The sequence below is a fragment of the Protopterus annectens genome, chromosome 11.part0 (assembly GCF_019279795.1).
Source record: "Protopterus annectens isolate FY-2018-M chromosome 11.part0, PAN1.0, whole genome shotgun sequence".
In the NCBI taxonomy this organism is placed as follows: domain Eukaryota; kingdom Metazoa; phylum Chordata; order Ceratodontiformes; family Protopteridae; genus Protopterus; species Protopterus annectens.
The window spans coordinates 306,566,232-306,584,141 of record NC_056745.1 but is presented as its reverse complement, the minus strand read 5'-3'; the positions used below and the strand labels follow the sequence as shown (position 1 = coordinate 306,584,141).

Below are 17,910 nucleotides of genomic sequence, written 5' to 3'. Positions count from 1 at the left end.
CAAAATCAACAAAAATCAATATGAATTAATACAGAATTAATACAAAATAATAATTCAAGCAGGATCATCAGAAGTTAATAAAAAGCTTTACACAACTTTAATATATTGCAGTACTCTAATATTAACAAAAATCTAGTTGATGTACTTTATTGTGATGCTCCAGTACAATTACATAAACGAAAAGGAAAAGCAGAGGTATTAACATTTACAGCAGTTAAATCAAACATGAAAGTGGTGCTTTTATGAAGTCACAGAAGGAAAAGGGATATTTTATTTGGGGGGAGGGGTCAAAATTACATACCAGATTGAACCATGCAATGCAGATTTAAATGCACTTTTCTACATGGTTGCCTGCCCCCTAGGCCTACAGAGTCATTCAGTAATCCCTAATGAGTATGACCAGCATAGTGACAGCAACCATCTGGAGAGGTCATCATGCAGGCAAGCATAAGTGTTCTTTGTGCCCTCATCAGTGTCCTGGAAGCAATTGCACATGGTACAGGCCCTGAACCCTTCCATGGGTAGGGGACAAGTGATCCATGTTACCTGGAGCTAATATACCCTCTTCAGTGCATTCTGTACAATCCCAGTTAGGGCTATCACTTATATGTCTTGGTGCCAAATCCCCACCCCAGGGCCATCTTTCTGTCACCGTCCCTCGTCCAAAAAAACACAGCACTGGACAGCTCCCTGGTCTGTTCTCAATCCTCTTTGACAGGAATGTCCATCTTTCTCAAGCCAGCTCCAAAAGATACAAGAGCTGCTAAATGAAGCTGGGTCACCTCAGCCATAGACACGGCATTACCTTTCTACACTAACAGGGCTGGCACAGTGTTAAAGGGTAGAATGGAATTTAAAGAAACTGGAGAAATATTTACAGTTTTGTTGACAATAAACAAGTGAGACACAGTGGTCATAAACATGAAACAATGGCAGCAAGATTATGAAGGGTTATGGTGTAGAAATCACTTGAGGCAAACAGATATCCAAACACTGGAAGACAGATGATGGGGGAATATAATTTAAATACACTACCACATAACATTGTCATGGGTAAGTAGGAGGAATGGAGCAGGGTGAGAAAGGAACAAGTGCAACAACTATAAGGTGGATAATTCATGGCAGATGTTAACTACTATTTTATTTTATTTTATTTTACATTTGTTGACCGGGCTAGTCCAGCTGGATATATGTCCATTTTCAGTGGAGGCCCGGGGAGAAAAGCTCCACAAATTACAACAACATAAAGGGTCAAGACAAAGACAGTAACAGTAGAATTTTGTACATAAGAAGTTTTAAAAATATAGTACAAGCCTAAGATTATATATTTTACATTTCAGTAGGGAAAGAAAAATGTATCTAAGAATAGATGAGCAAGACTAATACATTTGCATTAGAAATGGTGTATTACAAATCTTTATAACATATTACAAACCTAGGATTTTATATTATGTATTCTATTAGGGAAAGAAAATGAAATCTAAGACTAAACTAGATACAGCTAGTAGTTTATATTAATAGATACTAAGGTCACACAAAAACCTAAGAAAGAAAACACTAGAGATCAATAGATAGAGTACAGAAGATCAGCATACAAGGATGGATTTATAGTGTTCATTATCACCTAGGTTGTGATACTATATGAAGGTGTTTGATCATTCCACAGTATATACATATTTACATGAGAAAAAAATCCTAAGGAAGGTTAAGCTCACTAAAAATTAGTGAGACAACACAAGATCATGATAGGCTAGGAATTGTGGGAGTCTAGTTAATAGTTAGGTACTTAGTCTGGGTTAACACAGGGGCATAGCTAGTGTGATTTAAGTTAGGGTTTAAGCTTGCTTTTAAATAAGCTGACAGAGGATTTTGAGGTTTGCTGGCTTGGGAGGATATTCCAGGCTTTACCTACTGTATTGGAGAACAAGGTGTCACCAGCTGAGTTGTTGGATTTTGATATTTGTACAAGTAGGTTATTAGATGAGCGTAAGGTCTTGAGATTGTTATAGGGGATGACTAGGGATGTAAGTATGGGTGTATTTTGAGGTAAATACAAGATCTTATGGGCTACAATTAATTGATTAAAAAGAATTAAATTTGGCAGCTCTAACCATCCTAGCTGATTCAGGTTGATACAGTGATGAGTTCTATAGGAGGACCCAGCTGCAAATCTGGCAATATTGTTGTAGGAGGATGAAAGTTTACTCAGATTACTTCTACATATTTTGGTATAGATAGGGGAGGCATAGAGCAAGGTAGAGATGAGGTGGGTGTGAGCAATAGTAACCCTGGCTGGAGGTGTTAGAAAGGGTTTTATTCTATAGAGGGAACCTAGTTTCTTGTTTACTATTTTTATGGTGTTATTAATGTGAGGTTCAAAAGACAAATTATTATCTATTAGTACCCCAAGTAGTTTGGTGGTTGGTTCAGGAGATATTAGTAATAGTAAGGTTAAGTGGGGAGGTTCTGCGGGTGGGGGTAAATAGTAGCATTTTTGTTTTTTTGGGGTTAAGGATAAGACGTCTTTGTAGGAGCCAGTTTTCAACTGTACTAAAGGTCATTTGGGTTAGTGACTGAAGTTCTGATTGAGAAGCAGCAGTGCATATGAGTGTGGAGTCGTCAGAGTATTGGATACAGTCAGCTTGAGGAATTACAGAATGAAGGTCATTTGTAAAGATGGAGAAGAGTAATGGGCCTAATATAGATCCTTGCGGGACCCCTAGAGTGACTGGGACGTGGGAAGATAAAGTATTTTCCCATAGTACAGTCTGTTGCCTGTTATGTAAGTATGATTGGAACCACTGTATAGTATGGTTGTCCAATGACATGTTTTTGAGTATGTCTATAAGCAGGTGGTGATTCACCATGTCAAATGCTTCGGACAGGTCAATAAAAAAGCTGAGGATAGAGTATCATTATTACGATTACTGTTAATATGGTTAGTGAAGGATAAGAGAGCAGAGGTGGTACTATGAAATGGTCTAAAGCCATGTTGACAGGGTGCTAATAAATTGCGATCAAGTAGATAGGTTAACAGTTGTATGTGTATACATTTCTCCATTATTTTGCCAAAGGAGAAAGAATAGCTATGGGCCTATAATTGGACAACTCCTTGGAGTTACCACCCTTATGCAGGGAATAATGTGAGAGACTTTCCAGATTAGGGGAATAGTTCCTTCAGAAATAGTTCTGTTAATGAGGATGGATATGGGGTAGGCTATGACATTAGCAGCTTTTTGCAGGTATTTTGCAGGTAATTGATCAGCAGAGAGTGTAGTGGGTTTAAGTTTCTGTATGAGGTTACAGATGAGTGAAGTGGGCACTGGCTGAAAGTGAAATTGATGAGAATTATTGGTAGAGATTTCACAGAAAGAGGTCACGGACTACTACTGGGGCAGAAAAAGAAGGGACTGGGGAAGGACAACTACCAGTGGTATAGATTTTCCACATAAGCTACACTGTCAGTTGTCAGCATCTTAGCATGTTTGGATGTAAAACAGGTACTGCCCTTAAAACATCCTAAATTAGCTTAATTTCCTGGTTGTGAAGACACTCAGAAAAGCTCTATGTGAAAATGGTTGTCCTCAGAGCATATTGCTATACATAGCCAATACATACATTGCATATTTGGTTTCTTTCTTTACAACTGTATAATGCGCAATACCTGCCTTCTTTTAAGTCTCACTCCTCCTGAACATTATTCTGCTTGTCTTACTCACACAGCTTCTATTTATTTCTATTTGCTCCTTCCCTTTTCTAAAGCTCTTACTTTCATTTCCTTTAAATACTGCTTTGCTGGCAGCCAAGAGGATTAAACTTAAGGCCTTACAATCTGGTAGCATGTTTTTACCATTATGTGAATAATACACATTCCTCCTGTTTTACATCTGTTGCTCGATGCTAGCTGTGTCTGAGATTTTCAAACTAATGCAAATAAAATACAAGGCAGGAAAACAGTTTTTTACATATCAATAACAATCACGTAATTTTAGTTAAAAAAAAGGCAAGTAACATTGCCCAAGGTTTTTTGTATAAGCTGTTCAAGGCATGTCTCATCCTTCTGATACAAGAGGACTACAAAATTAACACAGTTCAAATCAGAAAATGAGCTCCATCTTGGTTTGTTTCAAATTATGCTGACATCCTTCCCTTAAGAGAAATGTCTTCCATTTGCTGGTAGACCTCAATACTGCTCTATGTGAAATCCTGTGATCCAAGATCATGAATCCTCCTTCTCCTGGAACATGCAGTTTGTGCATGTGTAGAAAACAGTTTGCCCTTCATCAGTTGACTTCATCTGGCGGGTGTGAAACCATACCCTCATGACCACAATGACTACACTTCCTGTCAATCAAAGGCTCCTTTGGCTCACCCTCTTCTTCCTGCACAGAGAAAGTACCCAGTTTGTTAAAAATAACTGATGAAAAGAGGTCTTCCTTCAAACTCATGCACATGAGTACTAAAGCTACAGCATCTACACAAAATGGTGTCCTTCAGGCCTGGTAGAGCCACATTCTGGACAGAAATCAGGTTTAGAATGGAAAAGGAACTTTCCTTAGCTAATTTTGGCAATCTTTTATTAGAAGCTTTTCAGGGGAGGCGGTAACCATGACAAAGTAGAGATTCTAGTTACTTTGGAATTATGTATGTGATATGTAAGTATATGGAAAGTGCAGTGGTCCAGGAAGGCAGGCAGGGCTGTGATTGAGTCATATACAACCAGCAGTGAACATGTTGCAACAAAAAGTTCAGTACTGCAGTTACATAACCTGAAGGACATGATACATGGAGGTCACATACCTGATGCTATGTGCACTTATAAAAAGTACCTTAGAGATGCAACAAGTGACACTTTGCAGCCCTCAGAAGACCACTACAACACAGTGGCAATGTTGATCATTATATACATGGAGAGGAAAAGGGAGACAGTATAGGCAGAAAGGAAGAGGATTTGTTTTCTGGGCAATTATCTATTTTTTTTTTTACTGAAGATGGGAAGATGGGGGATTGTAATAAAGTGCAAATAGGCGGAGGAGAAAAGAAGACAAAGGGAAGGTAGCATATGTCTATGAATAAACATACACACACACACACACACACACACACACACACACACACACACACACACACACACACACACACACACACACACACACACACACACACACACACACACACACACACACACACACACACACACACACACACACACACACACACACACACACACACCAGCAGAGGTGGTGGAAATACACAAGTATGGGGCAATAAAGGAGTAACACAGATAGACAATATGTGGACAAAAGAGTGATAAGGGGAACTGAAAGGCAAACAGGGGGTTAAGAACAGAAACACAAGGTAGGGGAACACAGTTACTAGGGATAGTGATTGATATGGTGGATCTGCCATTCCATTTCAGAGGTGAACCCATTCTAAAGTCAATTACATGCATGCCTGACATCAGGGATAAACCCAGCCCCTGGTGGCTCAGTAGTTTGAGATGGCCAGACACATATCCCTGCATGACATGTAAGGAGATGCCTTAGGGTGCTAATCCATATATCCAGCCCCCAGTTTGCCTTTGCCTCTAATACCTACTGCATTTCCCACCAAGTAACCCCATATGAACACCTCCATGCCACCCTTGAAGAGAGCCTTTGCGCCTCCCTGAGACATATCTACAGATGCTACCAGTGAATCCTCAAGGTCATCTTCCACAGGTTGCCCTTCAAAGCTCTGTGATGAGGGAGGCCTGAGGACCCTTGGGAAGTCAGCATGGGTGTGTTGGTGGCTATAAAGCATACTGGCTGCCCTCTCACTTATGCTTCACTGTGACTAATGCTGTAGAAAATGAAAATAAATGTTAAGAAAAAAGTAAGTACATATAAGCATATGCATTATAATGTAATACCACATCATATAAGTTCCAACAATACCCTGTATGTAGCCCAAAGCCTGGAGATCCTGGCCTATCTCTACTGACAGGCCAACTGATTTACGTCGGTTTCTAGTGATGCTGCAAAACAGAAACACAGCATCAGAGATGCAATATAAACACAGCAGCATATCCTTGGTAAGTCAATGCCAAATAGATGCAGCTACTAGACCTGTGTAACTGTGCCAGTACAACATAAATCAGCTTAGAAAAATCAAGTGCCTCTCACTCTCTAACTTCTTAATTTCATTGATGTTGATGATCTGGGTGACACCTGTGCAGGTCACTTCATTTATGGCAATCCTGTTCTCCAGAATGAAGGATGCAAGTGGCTGCTGCCTTGTGTCCACTTTATAAAGAGGACCCTCATACTTGTCCAGCAGGAGCTTCCTGTGGTTCTTGTGCAGAAGGTACAGAAAGATCTTGTACTCATTCTTGCACCAGCCTGAATACTTCTCAAAGGCAGCATCTGAATAAGTCACAGACACATTAAAGGTATGACTCAGGAAAAAAATGGATGGGCATAGTGCATGCTTGCATAAACGAAAAGGAAAAGCAGAGGTATTAACATTTACAGCAGTTAAATCAAACATGAAAGTGGTCTTTTATGAAGTCACAGAAGGAAAAGGGATATTTTATTTGGGGGGAGGGGTCAAAATTACATACCAGATTGAACCATGCAATGCAGATTTAAATGCACTTTTCTACATGGTTGCCTGCCCCCTAGGCCTACAGAGTCATTCATTAATCCCTAATGAGTATGACCAGCATAGTGACAGCAACCATCTGGAGAGGTCATCATGCAGGCAAGCATAAGTGTTCTTTGTGCCCTCATCAGTGTCCTGGAAGCAATTGCACATGGTACAGGCCCTGAACCCTTCCATGGGTAGGGGACAAGTGATCCATGTTACCTGGAGCTAATATACCCTCTTCAGTGCATTCTGTACAATCCCAGTTAGGGCTATCACTTATATGTCTTGGTGCCAAATCCCCACCCCAGGGCCATCTTTCTGTCACCGTCCCTCATCCAAAAACACAGCACTGGACAGCTCCCTGGTCTGTTCTCAATCCTCTTTGACAGGAATGTCCATCTTTCTCAAGCCAGCTCCAAAAGATACAAGAGCTGCTAAATGAAGCTGGGTCACCTCAGCCATAGACATGGCATTACCTTTCTACACTAACAGGGCTGGCACAGTGTTAAAGGGTAGAATGGAATTTAAAGAAACTGGAGAAATATTTACAGTTTTGTTGACAATAAACAAGTGAGACACAGTGGTCATAAACATGAAACAATGGCAGCAAGATTATGAAGGGTTATGGTGTAGAAATCACTTGAGGCAAACAGATATCCAAACACTGGAAGACAGATGATGGGGGAATATAATTTAAATACACTACCACATAACATTGTCATGGGTAAGTAGGAGGAATGGAGCAGGGTGAGAAAGGAACAAGTGCAACAACTATAAGGTGGATAATTCATGGCAGATGTTAACTACTATTTTATTTTATTTTATTTTACATTTGTTGACCGGGCTAGTCCAGCTGGATATATGTCCATTTTCAGTGGAGGCCGGGAGAAAAGCTCCACAAATTACAACAACATAAAGGGTCAAGACAAAGACAGTAACAGTAGAATTTTGTACATAAGAAGTTTTAAAAATATAGTACAAGCCTAAGATTATATATTTTACATTTCAGTAGGGAAAGAAAAATGTATCTAAGAATAGATGAGCAAGACTAATACATTTGCATTAGAAATGGTGTATTACAAATCTTTATAACATATTACAAACCTAGGATTTTATATTATGTATTCTATTAGGAAAGAAAATGAAATCTAAGACTAAACTAGATACAGCTAGTAGTTTATATTAATAGATACTAAGGTCACACAAAAACCTAAGAAAGAAAACACTAGAGATCAATAGATAGAGTACAGAAGATCAGCATACAAGGATGGATTTATAGTGTTCATTATCACCTAGGTTGTGATACTATATGAAGGTGTTTGATCATTCCACAGTATATACATATTTACATGAGAAAAAAATCCTAAGAAAGGTTAAGCTCACTAAAAATTAGTGAGACAACACAAGATCATGATAGGCTAGGAATTGTGGGAGTCTAGTTAATAGCTAGGTACTTAGTCTGGGTTAACACAGGGGCATAGCCAGTGTGATTTAAGGTAGGGTTTAAGCTTGCTTTTAAATAAGCTGACAGAGGATTTTGAGGTTTGCTGGCTTGGGAGGATATTCCAGGCTTTACCTACTGTATTGGAGAACAAGGTGTCACCAGCTGAGTTGTTGGATTTTGATATTTGTACAAGTAGGTTATTAGATGAGCGTAAGGTCTTGAGATTGTTATAGGGGATGACTAGGGATATAAGTATGGGTGTATTTTGAGGTAAATACAAGATCTTATGGGCTACAATTAATTGATTAAAAAGAATTAAATTTGGCAGCTCTAACCATCCTAGCTGATTCAGGTTGATACAGTGATGAGTTCTATATGAGGACCCAGCTGCAAATCTGGCAATATTGTTGTAGGAGGATGAAAGTTTACTCAGATTACTTCTACATATTTTGGTATAGATAGGGGAGGCATAGAGCAAGGTAGAGATGAGGTGGGTGTGAGCAATAGTAACCCTGGCTGGAGGTGTTAGAAAGGGTTTTATTCTATAGAGGGAACCTAGTTTCTTGTTTACTATTTTTATGGTGTTATTAATGTGAGGTTCAAAAGACAAATTATTATCTATTAGTACCCCAAGTAGTTTGGTGGTTGGTTCAGGAGATATTAGTAATAGTAAGGTTAAGTGGGGAGGTTCTGCGGGTGGGGGTAAATAGTAGCATTTTTGTTTTTTTGGGGTTAAGGATAAGACGTCTTTGTAGGAGCCAGTTTTCAACTGTACTAAAGGTCATTTGGGTTAGTGACTGAAGTTCTGATTGAGAAGCAGCAGTGCATATGAGTGTGGAGTCGTCAGAGTATTGGATACAGTCAGCTTGAGGAATTACAGAATGAAGGTCATTTGTGAAGATGGAGAAGAGTAATGGGCCTAATATAGATCCTTGCGGGACCCCTAGAGTGACTGGGACGTGGGAAGATAAAGTATTTTCCCATAGTACAGTCTGTTGCCTGTTATGTAAGTATGATTGGAACCACTGTATAGTATGGTTGTCCAATGACATGTTTTTGAGTATGTCTATAAGCAGGTGGTGATTCACCATGTCAAATGCTTCGGACAGGTCAATAAAAAAGCTGAGGATAGAGTATCATTATTACGATTACTGTTAATATGGTTAGTGAAGGATAAGAGAGCAGAGGTGGTACTATGAAATGGTCTAAAGCCATGTTGACAGGGTGCTAATAAATTGCGATCAAGTAGATAGGTTAACAGTTGTATGTGTATACATTTCTCCATTATTTTTGCCAAAGGAGAAAGAATAGCTATGGGCCTATAATTGGACAACTCCTTGGAGTTATCACCCTTATGCAGGGGAATAATGTGAGAGACTTTCCAGATTAGGGGAATAGTTCCTTCAGAAATAGTTCTGTTAATGAGGATGGATATGGGGTAGGCTATGACATTAGCAGCTTTTTGCAGGTATTTTGCAGGTAATTGATCAGCAGAGAGTGTAGTGGGCTTAAGTTTCTGTATGAGGTTACAGATGAGTGAAGTGGGCACTGGCTGAAAGTGAAATTGATGAGAATTATTGGTAGAGATTTCACAGAAAGAGGTCACGGACTACTACTGGGGCAGAAAAAGAAGGGACTGGGGAAGGACAACTACCAGTGGTATAGATTTTCCACATAAGCTACACTGTCAGTTGTCAGCATCTTAGCATGTTTGGATGTAAAACAGGTACTGCCCTTAAAACATCCTAAATTAGCTTAATTTCCTGGTTGTGAAGACACTCAGAAAAGCTCTATGTGAAAATGGTTGTCCTCAGAGCATATTGCTATACATAGCCAATACATACATTGCATATTTGGTTTCTTTCTTTACAACTGTATAATGCTAATACCTGCCTTCTTTTAAGTCTCACTCCTCCTGAACATTATTCTGCTTGTCTTACTCACACAGCTTCTATTTATTTCTATTTGCTCCTTCCCTTTTCTAAAGCTCTTACTTTCATTTCCTTTAAATACTGCTTTGCTGGCAGCCAAGAGGATTAAACTTAAGGCCTTACAATCTGGTAGCATGTTTTACCATTATGTGAATAATACACATTCCTCCTGTTTTACATCTGTTGCTCGATGCTAGCTGTGTCTGAGATTTTCAAACTAATGCAAATAAAATACAAGGCAGGAAAACAGTTTTTTACATATCAATAACAATCACGTAATTTTAGTTAAAAAAAAGGCAAGTAACATTGCCCAAGGTTTTTGTATAAGCTGTTCAAGGCATGTCTCATCCTTCTGATACAAGAGGACTACAAAATTAACACAGTTCAAATCAGAAAATGAGCTCCATCTTGGTTTGTTTCAAATTATGCTGACATCCTTCCCTTAAGAGGAATGTCTTCCATTTGCTGGTAGACCTCAATACTGCTCTATGTGAAATCCTGTGATCCAAGATCATGAATCCTCCTTCTCCTGGAACATGCAGTTTGTGCATGTGTAGAAAACAGTTTGCCCTTCATCAGTTGACTTCATCTGGCGGGTGTGAAACCATACCCTCATGACCACAATGACTACACTTCCTGTCAATCAAAGGCTCCTTTGGCTCACCCTCTTCTTCCTGCACAGAGAAAGTACCCAGTTTGTTAAAAATAACTGATGAAAAGAGGTCTTCCTTCAAACTCATGCACATGAGTACTAAAGCTACAGCATCTACACAAAATGGTGTCCTTCAGGCCTGGTAGAGCCACATTCTGGACAGAAATCAGGTTTAGAATGGAAAAAGGAACTTTCCTTAGCTAATTTTGGCAATCTTTTATTAGAAGCTTTTCAGGGGAGGCGGTAACCATGACAAAGTAGAGATTCTAGTTACTTTGGAATTATGTATGTGATATGTAAGTATATGGAAAGTGCAGTGGTCCAGGAAGGCAGGCAGGGCTGTGATTGAGTCATATACAACCAGCAGTGAACATGTTGCAACAAAAAGTTCAGTACTGCAGTTACATAACCTGAAGGACATGATACATGGAGGTCACATACCTGATGCTATGTGCACTTATAAAAGTACCTTAGAGATGCAACAAGTGACACTTTGCAGCCCTCAGAAGACCACTACAACACAGTGGCAATGTTGATCATTATATACATGGAGAGGAAAAGGGAGACAGTATAGGCAGAAAGGAAGAGGATTTGTTTTCTGGGCAATTATCTATTTTTTTTTTTACTGAAGATGGGAAGATGGGGGATTGTAATAAAGTGCAAATAGGCAGAGGAGAAAAGAAGACAAAGGGAAGGTAGCATATGTCTATGAATAAACACACACACACACACACACACACACACACACACACACACACACACACACACACACACACACACACACACACACACACACACACACACACACACACACACACACACACACACACACACACACACACACACACACACACACACACACACACACACACACACACACCAGCAGAGGTGGTGGAAATACACAAGTATGGTGCAATAAAGGAGTAACACAGATAGACAATATGTGGACAAAAGAGTGATAAGGGGAACTGAAAGGCAAACAGGGGGTTAAGAACAGAAACACAAGGTAGGGAACACAGTTACTAGGGATAGTGATTGATATGGTGGATCTGCCATTCCATTTCAGAGGTGAACCCATTCTAAAGTCAATTACATGCATGCCTGACATCAGGGATAAACCCAGCCCCTGGTGGCTCAGTAGTTTGAGATGGCCAGACACATATCCCTGCATGACATGTAAGGAGATGCCTTAGGGTGCTAATCCATATATCCAGCCCCCAGTTTGCCTTTGCCTCTAATACCTACTGCATTTCCCACCAAGTAACCCCATATGAACACCTCCATGCCACCCTTGAAGAGAGTCTTTGCGCCTCCCTGAGACATATCTACAGATGCTACCAGTGAATCCTCAAGGTCATCTTCCACAGGTTGCCCTTCAAAGCTCTGTGATGAGGGAGGCCTGAGGACCCTTGGGAAGTCAGCATGGGTGTGTTGGTGGCTATAAAGCATACTGGCTGCCCTCTCACTTATGCTTCACTGTGACTAATGCTGTAGAAAATGAAAATAAATGTTAAGAAAAAACTAAGTACATATAAGCATATGCATTATAATGTAATACCACATCATATAAGTTCCAACAATACCCTGTATGTAGCCCAAAGCCTGGAGATCCTGGCCTATCTCTACTGACAGGCCAACTGATTTACGTCGGTTTCTAGTGATGCTGCAAAACAGAAACACAGCATCAGAGATGCAATATAAACACAGCAGCATATCCTTGGTAAGTCAATGCCAAATAGATGCAGCTACTAGACCTGTGTAACTGTGCCAGTACAACATAAATCAGCTTAGAAAAATCAAGTGCCTCTCACTCTCTAACTTCTTAATTTCATTGATGTTGATGATCTGGGTGACACCTGTGCAGGTCACTTCATTTATGGCAATCCTGTTCTCCAGAATGAAGGATGCAAGTGGCTGCTGCCTTGTGTCCACTTTATAAAGAGGACCCTCATACTTGTCCAGCAGGAGCTTCCTGTGGTTCTTGTGCAGAAGGTACAGAAAGATCTTGTACTCATTCTTGCACCAGCCTGAATACTTCTCAAAGGCAGCATCTGAATAAGTCACAGACACATTAAAGGTATGACTCAGGAAAAAAATGGATGGGCATAGTGCATGCTTGCATAAACGAAAAGGAAAAGCAGAGGTATTAACATTTACAGCAGTTAAATCAAACATGAAAGTGGTGCTTTTATGAAGTCACAGAAGGAAAAGGGATATTTTATTTGGGGGGAGGGGTCAAAATTACATACCAGATTGAACCATGCAATGCAGATTTAAATGCACTTTTCTACATGGTTGCCTGCCCCCTAGGCCTACAGAGTCATTCATTAATCCCTAATGAGTATGACCAGCATAGTGACAGCAACCATCTGGAGAGGTCATCATGCAGGCAAGCATAAGTGTTCTTTGTGCCCTCATCAGTGTCCTGGAAGCAATTGCACATGGTACAGGCCCTGAACCCTTCCATGGGTAGGGGACAAGTGATCCATGTTACCTGGAGCTAATATACCCTCTTCAGTGCATTCTGTACAATCCCAGTTAGGGCTATCACTTATATGTCTTGGTGCCAAATCCCCACCCCAGGGCCATCTTTCTGTCACCGTCCCTCGTCCAAAAAAACACAGCACTGGACAGCTCCTGGTCTGTTCTCAATCCTCTTTGACAGGAATGTCCATCTTTCTCAAGCCAGCTCCAAAAGATACAAGAGCTGCTAAATGAAGCTGGGTCACCTCAGCCATAGACACGGCATTACCTTTCTACACTAACAGGGCTGGCACAGTGTTAAAGGGTAGAATGGAATTTAAAGAAACTGGAGAAATATTTACAGTTTTGTTGACAATAAACAAGTGAGACACAGTGGTCATAAACATGAAACAATGGCAGCAAGATTATGAAGGGTTATGGTGTAGAAATCACTTGAGGCAAACAGATATCCAAACACTGGAAGACAGATGATGGGGGAATATAATTTAAATACACTACCACATAACATTGTCATGGGTAAGTAGGAGGAATGGAGCAGGGTGAGAAAGGAACAAGTGCAACAACTATAAGGTGGATAATTCATGGCAGATGTTAACTACTATTTTATTTTATTTTATTTTACATTTGTTGACCGGGCTAGTCCAGCTGGATATATGTCCATTTTCAGTGGAGGCCCGGGGAGAAAAGCTCCACAAATTACAACAACATAAAGGGTCAAGACAAAGACAGTAACAGTAGAATTTTGTACATAAGAAGTTTTAAAAATATAGTACAAGCCTAAGATTATATATTTTACATTTCAGTAGGGAAAGAAAAATGTATCTAAGAATAGATGAGCAAGACTAATACATTTGCATTAGAAATGGTGTATTACAAATCTTTATAACATATTACAAACCTAGGATTTTATATTATGTATTCTATTAGGAAAGAAAATGAAATCTAAGACTAAACTAGATACAGCTAGTAGTTTATATTAATAGATACTAAGGTCACACAAAAACCTAAGAAAGAAAACACTAGAGATCAATAGATAGAGTACAGAAGATCAGCATACAAGGATGGTTTTATAGTGTTCATTATCACCTAGGTTGTGATACTATATGAAGGTGTTTGATCATTCCACAGTATATACATATTTACATGAGAAAAAAATCCTAAGGAAGGTTAAGCTCACTAAAAATTTGTGAGACAACACAAGATCATGATAGGCTAGGAATTGTGGGAGTCTAGTTAATAGTTAGGTACTTAGTCTGGGTTAACACAGGGGCATAGCTAGTGTGATTTAAGGTAGGGTTTAAGCTTGCTTTTAAATAAGCTGACAGAGGATTTTGAGGTTTGCTGGCTTGGGAGGATATTCCAGGCTTTACCTACTGTATTGGAGAACAAGGTGTCACCAGCTGAGTTGTTGGATTTTGATATTTGTACAAGTAGGTTATTAGATGAGCGTAAGGTCTTGAGATTGTTATAGGGATGACTAGGGATGTAAGTATGGGTGTATTTTGAGGTAAATACAAGATCTTATGGGCTACAATTAATTGATTAAAAAGAATTAAATTTGGCAGCTCTAACCATCCTAGCTGATTCAGGTTGATACAGTGATGAGTTCTATAGGAGGACCCAGCTGCAAATCTGGCAATATTGTTGTAGGAGGATGAAAGTTTACTCAGATTACTTCTACATATTTTGGTATAGATAGGGGAGGCATAGAGCAAGGTAGACATGAGGTGGGTGTGAGCAATAGTAACCCTGGCTGGAGGTGTTAGAAAGGGTTTTATTCTATAGAGGGAACCTAGTTTCTTGTTTACTATTTTTATGGTGTTATTAATGTGAGGTTCAAAAGACAAATTATTATCTATTAGTACCCCAAGTAGTTTGGTGGTTGGTTCAGGAGATATTAGTAATAGTAAGGTTAAGTGGGGAGGTTCTGCGGGTGGGGGTAAATAGTAGCATTTTTGTTTTTTTGGGGTTAAGGATAAGACGTCTTTGTAGGAGCCAGTTTTCAACTGTACTAAAGGTCATTTGGGTTAGTGACTGAAGTTCTGATTGAGAAGCAGCAGTGCATATGAGTGTGGAGTCGTCAGAGTATTGGATACAGTCAGCTTGAGGAATTACAGAATGAAGGTCATTTGTAAAGATGGAGAAGAGTAATGGGCCTAATATAGATCCTTGCGGGACCCCTAGAGTGACTGGGACGTGGGAAGATAAAGTATTTTCCCATAGTACAGTCTGTTGCCTGTTATGTAAGTATGATTGGAACCACTGTATAGTATGGTTGTCCAATGACATGTTTTTGAGTATGTCTATAAGCAGGTGGTGATTCACCATGTCAAATGCTTCGGACAGGTCAATAAAAGGAGCTGAGGATAGAGTATCATTATTACGATTACTGTTAATATGGTTAGTGAAGGATAAGAGAGCAGAGGTGGTACTATGAAATGGTCTAAAGCCATGTTGACAGGGTGCTAATAAATTGCGATCAAGTAGATAGGTTAACAGTTGTATGTGTATACATTTCTCCATTATTTTTGCCAAAGGAGAAAGAATAGCTATGGGCCTATAATTGGACAACTCCTTGGAGTTACCACCCTTATGCAGGGGAATAATGTGAGAGACTTTCCAGATTAGGGGAATAGTTCCTTCAGAAATAGTTCTGTTAATGAGGATGGATATGGGGTAGGCTATGACATTAGCAGCTTTTTGCAGGTATTTTGCAGGTAATTGATCAGCAGAGAGTGTAGTGGGTTTAAGTTTCTGTATGAGGTTACAGATGAGTGAAGTGGGCACTGGCTGAAAGTGAAATTGATGAGAATTATTGGTAGAGATTTCACAGAAAGAGGTCACGGACTACTACTGGGGCAGAAAAAGAAGGGACTGGGGAAGGACAACTACCAGTGGTATAGATTTTCCACATAAGCTACACTGTCAGTTGTCAGCATCTTAGCATGTTTGGATGTAAAACAGGTACTGCCCTTAAAACATCCTAAATTAGCTTAATTTCCTGGTTGTGAAGACACTCAGAAAAGCTCTATGTGAAAATGGTTGTCCTCAGAGCATATTGCTATACATAGCCAATACATACATTGCATATTTGGTTTCTTTCTTTACAACTGTATAATGCACAATACCTGCCTTCTTTTAAGCCTCACTCCTCCTGAACATTATTCTGCTTGTCTTACTCACACAGCTTCCATTTATTTCTATTTGCTCCTTCCCTTTTCTAAAGCTCTTACTTTCATTTCCTTTAAATACTGCTTTGCTGGCAGCCAAGAGGATTAAACTTAAGGCCTTACAATCTGGTAGCATGTTTTTACCATTATGTGAATAATACACATTCCTCCTGTTTTACATCTGTTGCTCGATGCTAGCTGTGTCTGAGATTTTCAAACTAATGCAAATAAAATACAAGGCAGGAAAACAGTTTTTTACATATCAATAACAGTCACGTAATTTTAGTTAAAAAAAAGGCAAGTAACATTGCCCAAGGTTTTTTGTATAAGCTGTTCAAGGCATGTCTCATCCTTCTGATACAAGAGGACTACAAAATTAACACAGTTCAAATCAGAAAATGAGCTCCATCTTGGTTTGTTTCAAATTATGCTGACATCCTTCCCTTAAGAGGAATGTCTTCCATTTGCTGGTAGACCTCAATACTGCTCTATGTGAAATCCTGTGATCCAAGATCATGAATCCTCCTTCTCCTGGAACATGCAGTTTGTGCATGTGTAGAAAACAGTTTGCCCTTCATCAGTTGACTTCATCTGGCGGGTGTGAAACCATACCCTCATGACCACAATGACTACACTTCCTGTCAATCAAAGGCTCCTTTGGCTCACCCTCTTCTTCCTGCACAAAGTACCCAGTTTGTTAAAAATAACTGATGAAAAGAGGTCTTCCTTCAAACTCATGCACATGAGTACTAAAGCTACAGCATCTACACAAAATGGTGTCCTTCAGGCCTGGTAGAGCCACATTCTGGACAGAAATCAGGTTTAGAATGGAAAAAGGAACTTTCCTTAGCTAATTTTGGCAATCTTTTATTAGAAGCTTTTCAGGGGAGGCGGTAACCATGACAAAGTAGAGATTCTAGTTACTTTGGAATTATGTATGTGATATGTAAGTATATGGAAAGTGCAGTGGTCCAGGAAGGCAGGCAGGGCTGTGATTGAGTCATATACAACCAGCAGTGAACATGTTGCAACAAAAAGTTCAGTACTGCAGTTACATAACCTGAAGGACATGATACATGGAGGTCACATACCTGATGCTATGTGCACTTATAAAAAGTACCTTAGAGATGCAACAAGTGACACTTTGCAGCCCTCAGAAGACCACTACAACACAGTGGCAATGTTGATCATTATATACATGGAGAGGAAAAGGGAGACAGTATAGGCAGAAAGGAAGAGGATTTGTTTTCTGGGCAATTATCTATTTTTTTTTTTACTGAAGATGGGAAGATGGGGGATTGTAATAAAGTGCAAATAGGCGGAGGAGAAAAGAAGACAAAGGGAAGGTAGCATATGTCTATGAATAAACATACACACACACACACACACACACACACACACACACACACACACACACACACACACACACACACACACACACACACCAGCAGAGGTGGTGGAAATACACAAGTATGGGGCAATAAAGGAGTAACACAGATAGACAATATGTGGACAAAAGAGTGATAAGGGGAACTGAAAGGCAAACAGGGGGTTAAGAACAGAAACACAAGGTAGGGGAACACAGTTACTAGGGATAGTGAT

At 39.7% G+C, this 17,910-nt stretch overlaps 1 protein-coding gene across 1 annotated transcript in view; it reads right to left on the bottom strand.

Annotated features, from left to right (window-relative positions):
• The window catches only part of LOC122815360 (solute carrier organic anion transporter family member 1C1-like), a 536,466-nt gene that overhangs the window by 174,019 nt on the left and 344,537 nt on the right, over window positions 1–17,910 (bottom strand). The window lies entirely within an intron of this gene.